This window comes from Leguminivora glycinivorella, chromosome Z, assembly GCF_023078275.1.
Source record: "Leguminivora glycinivorella isolate SPB_JAAS2020 chromosome Z, LegGlyc_1.1, whole genome shotgun sequence".
In the NCBI taxonomy this organism is placed as follows: Eukaryota; Metazoa; Arthropoda; class Insecta; order Lepidoptera; family Tortricidae; genus Leguminivora; species Leguminivora glycinivorella.
Window position 1 is genome coordinate 26,451,597 of NC_062998.1, and position 7,955 is coordinate 26,459,551.

Below are 7,955 nucleotides of genomic sequence, written 5' to 3' on the forward strand. Positions count from 1 at the left end.
CAGATGGGTCCAAAATCATCAAGACCAAATAAAAATGGACTTACTTGCCGCACATCACAAGAAAAATGATTTTCGAAATTTTTGGAAAATGACAAAAAAGTTGGAAACTAGGCCTGGACTTTCTGTAAGCGTAGACGGAGTTTCAGACCCTAAGGGCATTGCGAATGTATTTAAGGATCATTTCAGCGTTCCACCCGCTGCATCAACCGGGGCCCGGCGGCAGCAGCTGCGCGATTTTGGGGTATCGGAGGGGAGTGACTTTCAAGTCCATTTCACTGCAGATGACGTAAGAAAAATAATAAAAGATATGAAAAGGGGAAAGTCGCACGGTCACGATCACTTAAGTGTCGAGCATCTGCTGTTTGCTGGACCTCACCTGCCCCGCATACTCGCAATGTTCTTTAACCTTTGTATATGTCACTCGTACTTGCCATCTGATTTGACCAAAACCATTGTAGTGCCTATTGTCAAAAATAAAACGGGTGACATATCCAATAAGGCTAAATATAGGCCTATATCGTTAGCGACAATAGTGGCTAGGGTGCTCGACGGCTTGCTCAATGTACAATTGGACAAATGTGTAATGTTACATGATGCTCAGTTCGGCTTTCGACCTGGTTTATCCACCGAAAGTGCCATCATCTGTCTAAAGCAAGCCGTTGAGTACTACACACGAAGAAAGACACCTGTATATGCGTGTTTCCTCGATCTATCCAAAGCCTTCGATCTTGTTAACTATGATTTATTGTGGAAGAAGCTTGACGAAGTGCATTTTCCTATGGAACTTACGCGCATATTCAGGTGTTGGTATGGTGGCCAGCGAAATTGTATTCGCTGGGGTAGTGAGTTGTCGGACGAGTATGGTCTGGAGTGCGGGATGCGGCAGGGGGGGCTAACCTCACCTAAGCTTTTTAATTTGTATATCGATGCCCTGATTGGTGAGCTCAGCAGTACACGTGTCGGTTGTCATATAGATCGGGTTTGTTTCAATAACATTAGCTATGCCGATGACATGGTACTGTTGAGCCCATCGATTGGCGGTCTGAGATTGCTTATTGAGAGGTGTGAGGTATATGCCCGTGCGCATAACCTTAAATATAATGTGACTAAAAGCGAATTTATGGTGTTCAAAGCGGGAAGCAAGTGCCCATCACACATCCCACCCATTCGTTTGAATGGCATGCAGCTGAAAAGGGTTTCATCATTTAAATACCTTGGGCACTTGGTAACCGACGATTTCCGTGATGACGCGGACATTGAGAGGGAGAGGAGAGCGTTGGCCGTCAGGGCCAACATGATAGCTCGCAGGTTTAGCAGGTGTACAGCGCAAGTGAAAATCACATTATTTCGAGCTTTCTGTACATCGCTGTACACCTGCAGCCTGTGGACTCGGTACACGCAAAGGACGTTTAACGCCATGCGCGTACAATATAATGACGCGTTCAGGGTGTTGTTGCGGCTGCCGCGGCACTGCAGCGCGTCCGGCATGTTCGCGGACGCGCATGTGGACGGGTTCCATGCGACGCTGCGTAAGCGCTGCGCCGCGACGCTGCGCAGGGTGCGCGATAGCCGCCACAGCCTCCTGAGCGTAGTTGCTGAGAGATGGGACAGTGGCCTCATCAAGCACTGGTCCTCTCTCCACTTATCTCTAGTACCTAAGTTAGTTATTTAAGATTATTTTTAAGTTAACCATAGTTTTATGTTTTAGGTTAAGTTATACTAACAAAATATGGACCTTGTTTGTCTGAAATAAATGCATTTTATTTTTTTTATTTTTTATTTATATAATTATTAATGAAAAAAATTATACCTATAGTTACCTACTTGGAAAATATTAAATTGAGGAACTCCTTACACAGAACAACCTAGCCTCAAGCTTAGCAAAGCTTGTACTATGGGTGCTAGGCGAAGATATACATACATAAATATGTAGATAAATACATACATAGAAAAGTGGGCTGCAAAAGTGCATGGCGAATTTATCAATGAATTGATTCATATTTTCTCCATGCAATTTCGCAGTTGAAAATAAATAGATATCTATTTATTTTCAATATCCGTTTTGCTTTTCAAGCATGTTTAAAAGGTTTTGAATTACCTAACTTTGAAATGAACAAACAACGAACTGGGTTAATAGTTCTTGGTGGCATTGCTGCGATTATTAAATCTTCCTATACCCTTGAACAGTCAGTCGAAGACAAATTGAATTATGACGTTTACTTAACCTTTGCAGAGGCGGGACTATCAAAATCGTTGCGAACTTATCTTAGCCTGACTCTATTTACCGTAAGACATCTTCTGGGCGAGCTCACTCCATCGTAGGCTACGTCTTTGCCTTTGGCTAGTCTGTGGCCAAGAGTAAGCTCATTTATAACAGCACATTACGATACTAGTGCGAAAAAAGTAAATTCGAAACGAGTGGCGACAAATTAAAACACGACCGAAGGGTGTTTTAAATCCACACGAGTTACGAATTTCCATTTCGCACATGTATCGTACGACGTTTTTCAGTACAGATGGCCCTCCGAAGTTTGGACCTGGCATATAATGAACCACTTCTCGCACTAGTGCGTAAAAAAACACCATCTATACTGAAATAGTACATTTCGTTATAAGTAGAAATCTGTCGAGAAATATGTCATTACTTCACGAGTTTGGGACGATTGTTTAATGTATACTAATATTTTAATTCAATCGACCCATTTATGCCTCGATATATTGCAAATAACATTAAATAATTATGACAAATCGCGTAACATATTAAGGTTTTTGAACGTGCTTGCATTAAGAGACAACTCTTAATTTGACAGAAGACGCGTTTCGTTCCATTCTGTTTACACGACTCATTGTGACCTATTTTTTCAAAATATAAACCATTTTATTAATTATGTAATTTATGTATAATATGACTAAAAGTAAACAATTACATAGGAAATATCAATGTTTTAAATATTAATGCCTTAATAGTATGTTTATAGTTTTATTCCGTCTTAGTAAACTAGACTAATATTAAAACAACTCGGTAAGTAGTCGTAAAATGGAACGCGTACTTTTTACGAACTAGTGCGTAAAAACCAACTTCTCGCACGCTAAACAGCCAAAAAACGGGCACTTTTTGAGCACCTGTATTAAAAAAGTAGTTTCTATAATCTAGATGCAGTTGCGATTACGTTATCGATGACATACTCGTGATGAGAGTAACCAAGTACCTACTTACATAAATAATGATAATTGATAACGAATAGCGACATGTATACATACAAAATTGTGTTAGGTAGGTACCTAAGTATCTGAATATGTCTGAAAAAGATACCAGCATGAAATTACTTTATTAAGTTAGATTATGGTACCGTCGTTTTATTATGACGAAAATTTTATAAGTACTTTGACTTGTTAAGTACAATGACATTTTGTAATTACTGATGTACATTAATTATGATTTATGAACTTTAAATTTTATCATTAAGAAATGTGAACCTATATGCTGCCGTGCTGCGTACTAGTGAATTAACTAAGATATGTATCTAATACTCATTAAGTGAAATGTAAAATTTCTTATGAGATAATAAATTTCTTTAACCCGAAATTTCTCTTCATTCTTTGTTAAACTGGCAATAGTAAAGTCACAATTTAATTAGTTTGTTATAGGTACAAATAAAATCAATCGTAATTCAACTACTCAATTAAAAATTTAAATTGTTGTTTTAGACATGTGAGCTAACTACAGAGTATATTTTATTATTATTTATACATTCATCTTGTTTATTTAGATGTACAATTAATACGATCACTGTTGTGGCATTTGATGTTATTAATTTAATAAAGTTCTCATAATGGCTTGATAAAATCAGTCCTCACCCTAATAAAAACGAACAAGAAATTGGAAAAAGTAGGCTCCTGTTAAAAACAGATTTCTTCGCTCGAAGAATGGGTGTCGCTAGCTAAGTAACATAGGTATATTAGACATTCGCGTTGCAAAAAATTCGCAGGAATGCTAGCTTTATTTAGTAAGAAAAATAAACCCAAGTCTAATTAAAATAATATCGGCGCCGAAAAACAAAAGTTAATCGTAACATTCAAATATACTTACATTTCATAAATTGCTCCTGAGAGAGACGTAAACTACTGATTCATAAGAAAAATATAGTTCCACTGACACTACTGAAGCGTTTTTTCACCGGGCTGGTGTCCATGTACGTTTACCGAAAAATCATAAATGTTTTGCAACACTTCCACAAAGTATTTTTCCTTACAACACTTTATTAATGCCTTAACAAGTTACAAGTTCATGAAAATGATGTACACGCGCTTTGATTTCCACAACGCCGCTACCACGCAGGACCACAACACACCGACGTTTCAAATATACTGGACTGAGCAAGACCTGGCTGACTACCCAGATACAACTAACTCTTTCTAACATAGACAATTTTCAGGCAGAAATATAGCTATCTTGCTCACACAGCCTGAAAGAGAGCATAGTGAGAGTACTCGTAATACGTATAGGTCAATATCAAACCTCCTCGGGTTCTGGAGGCTGCAGTTAGGGTAGCCATGTTTTTTTTTTCATACTTTTTTACTTTATTGAACAATAATTGAAGAAAATAAACTATTTTTAATTACATACATTTTGAGACATAGGTAGTGGTATAATATTATTATAATTTTACACATAAGCTGTTATGATCCAGTCACTTGTTGTAATTTTAAATACAAAAAGTCCAATCAAAAAGCTTTACGCAAGCGCTTGATATTGATTAATTGCAACATGGACTTTATTACCGCCGGAGATAAATATATGTGTGAATAGTTACATAATAGTCAAATGCCTTCTTAGGACTTTTATATGTTATTAATACAAAATATACTACTATATGTGCAAGCACAAGTACACTGGGAGACTTGAACAAAGAGGATGGAAAAATGTGTACGCCCTACACGATTCGCCTCGAGTCGGCGACAGCACGCATGCGCGTTCTGAATCAAGCCTCGCCGAGACCAACACAACCGTACACACCCCGAAAATTAATTATTCGAAACACTACCGACCCGTTACTCAAATGATAGACATTATTCATGCCTTTTGCCATTGATTAGTCGCCGAAAGCTAACTTTCTAAAGGTACGCGTAAATCACTCACAATCGCACGTGTAGGGCGCTGGACTGTGAGAGATTATAAAGGTAATATGTTACTTACGTCATTGGATCCCCGGTATAATACGAGTATATGTATGTCCTTGTCGCACTGCTGGGGCAGTTATACTACTTACCTCATTAGCTCAAAATATTATGATTACTTAAATACGTTTCAATGTGCCTGATAATTATGTGTGTAAATAGTTAAAAATAACCACTTCGGTTTAACACCTTTTCTCATAATAATATTTACAATTTTCATGAGAAATTAAAACTAATTTAACTACCTATACTATGAGCTTACCTATACTAGTATATTACAAGATTAGATTTACAAAATTATTATGTCATATGCATATGGCTTTATTCCTGTTAAAATTTTAATTATTATACATGCATATAAAGTAAGATTATTATGATCTAATGTTTAATTTGTATTATATTATATTTGTATTATTATATTTACAAAATATACCTGATCTACATCATTTTTAGGGTTCCGTACCTTAAAAAGGAAAAACGGAACCCTTATAGGATCACCGTCTGTCCGTTGTCACAGCCAATTTTCTCCGAAACTACCGAACCGATTAACTTGAAATTTGACACACATATGTAAACCTGTGACCTAAAGACGGATATTGTAATTTAAATTAAGAAAATTCAATTATATTATAAAGTTTCAGTTTCTAGAACTATATTGTGTTACATGTCAAATGAAAGAGCTTATTATAAGTATAAAAAAAAAAATTTAATAATTTTAAGTAAATTATTTTTCAAGTAATTTAAGAAAATAGGCAAAAAATGACAACATTTTTTTTAAATTTATTAATATTCATGTAAAAAGTATTTATACTTGTTGTTACTAGCCGCCGCCTCTATGAGTGCGAGGCTGTCGACATGTGTCATACGTCAAAGTAAACATTAATGACAATACGGAAAACGTATGTATGTATATATAAATAAAGAGGATCGAGTATTATAGAGAGTTACTGTCAAAGTAAAATGTGTAATCACAGTGCATAGACTGCCATCTCTCGACACACGCTTAAAACTTTTGAACCTCAGTTTTGACAATTTGGCCCATATTCATAGCTTGATATAGGTTAAAATGTCAAATATTAATATTACCGCCATCTAGCCGAGCGCACCCTAAAGGTGTATCGCCATCTAAGTCACCGTAACTTTTTCTATATGGTTTTGGGGTACGTTTTTTTCTTAGACTTTATCTGTCTATACGGAGTTACATATGTCTTTGGTATAAATAAGTTAATTATAAAATAGTGAATAAATTTACACGCATAGACAAATGGACATTAAATGTCGTTTTTTATCGTTACAGGTATGTAGATTTTACTTTAGTTATGTTTTTAGGAATTTAGTAGATATACAGAGTGGGGCCTATAACAAAGGCGAAGAATTGAACGGTAGGCTATTCTCCTTATACTGATCAACATTTGTTCGGCGACTTTAAAAATAAAATAACTTGTATTTTGATTTTTATCACCCTTGAAAGTTTTTTCTAAGAGGTAATGTATTGCGAATTCTGTTAAGTCTAAAGTGTGACAGACAACGTCAATGACAACAATAATGGCGTACATTGAAGCTAATATTTATTTTGTATGAAAAATTAAAAATTTAAAGACTTCATAATTTTTAAAAGTCACTGAACAAATGTTGATCAGTATAAGGAGAATAGCCTACAGTTCAATTCTTCGCCTTTGTTACAGGCCTCACTCTGTAGATAGAAACATAGATTCAATAAAATCTTATCGTTACATATATATAACAACGCGTTGTTTCATTTGTCTTGTTAGTTGAAAATATCGTATAAAACGACATTTTTGTCATTAAGACGACCGAAAATGGAGAAACTTCGTTTTCAATTTACTATATTGCCGGAAAGCGATGCAAAAACAAATATTTACTGCGTGACCTCTATAACCACGAGTGATAACAAAAGCTATGCTATTCCGGAAGAGCTATAATCTGTCGATTATCATAAAGAAATAGTGAAAACAGCTGCTTACAGTAAAGTAAAAATAGATTAACTAAAAGATATCAGACAAGAAGAATCTGGATAACAATGACAGAAGAGATTAAGAAAATATATGTTGATGATGATGAGGATGGTAACATACAATTTGGTGATCAATACCTAGAAGAGTTAAATGAAGAAAATTACAATATCGCACCTCAAAAAAATACAGATGCCTTGGAAAAAATATTACAAAAATTAATAAAGAAATATGTACAAAAATATGACTGGCATCCGATGTCAGTTACGTTTCGTAAAATTTTAGTCCACGGTGCTAAAATTATTGAATTATCTGCTTTACCGGTTGGAATGCTATCTGAACAAGCAGCGGAGTCTAGAAACAAGTTGTGGCGACACGACAGGGAGCATCATGCCAGAAAAACAACTCGTGATACAACAATATCTTACCTACCTGTTTCACAAAGCGCTGGTATCGTCCGACCTAGTCATTTCAGACTACTCTTTAAAAAAAAAGGAAAAGTAAATGTGACAAAAGTCCAGTACCTAAATTAGCAGTTAATTTGGTGAAACCAATTGACGAACGAAATATTACAGGCGTCCTGGTGCTGGATGACCTGGACTACGAAAATTAGATCATTGAAAATGAAGACGATACATTTCTTTCTACCTCTTGATTGCTAAGAGTGGCACCGAGACTTCATATGCTCTGCCTGCCCCGTTTGGGAATACAGGAGTGAGTTTAAGATTATGTTAGTTTCGACTCCAACATACTATTAGCTGTGCTTGCTATTAGCTATTTAAAGTAGTATGTAAGGTCAAGCGG

The 7,955-nt window shown here is 35.9% G+C and overlaps 1 protein-coding gene across 1 annotated transcript in view; it reads right to left on the reverse strand.

Moving 5' to 3' along the window:
• Window positions 1–4,322, reverse strand: part of LOC125240703 (neuroligin-4, Y-linked-like) — a 97,864-nt gene extending 93,542 nt beyond the window's left edge. The window contains exon 1 of the mRNA XM_048148721.1: window positions 4,091–4,322. The gene's annotated coding sequence lies outside the window, so the exon portion shown is untranslated. The remainder of the gene's footprint in view (window positions 1–4,090) is intronic.
• Between the last annotated feature and the right edge of the window lie 3,633 nt (window positions 4,323–7,955).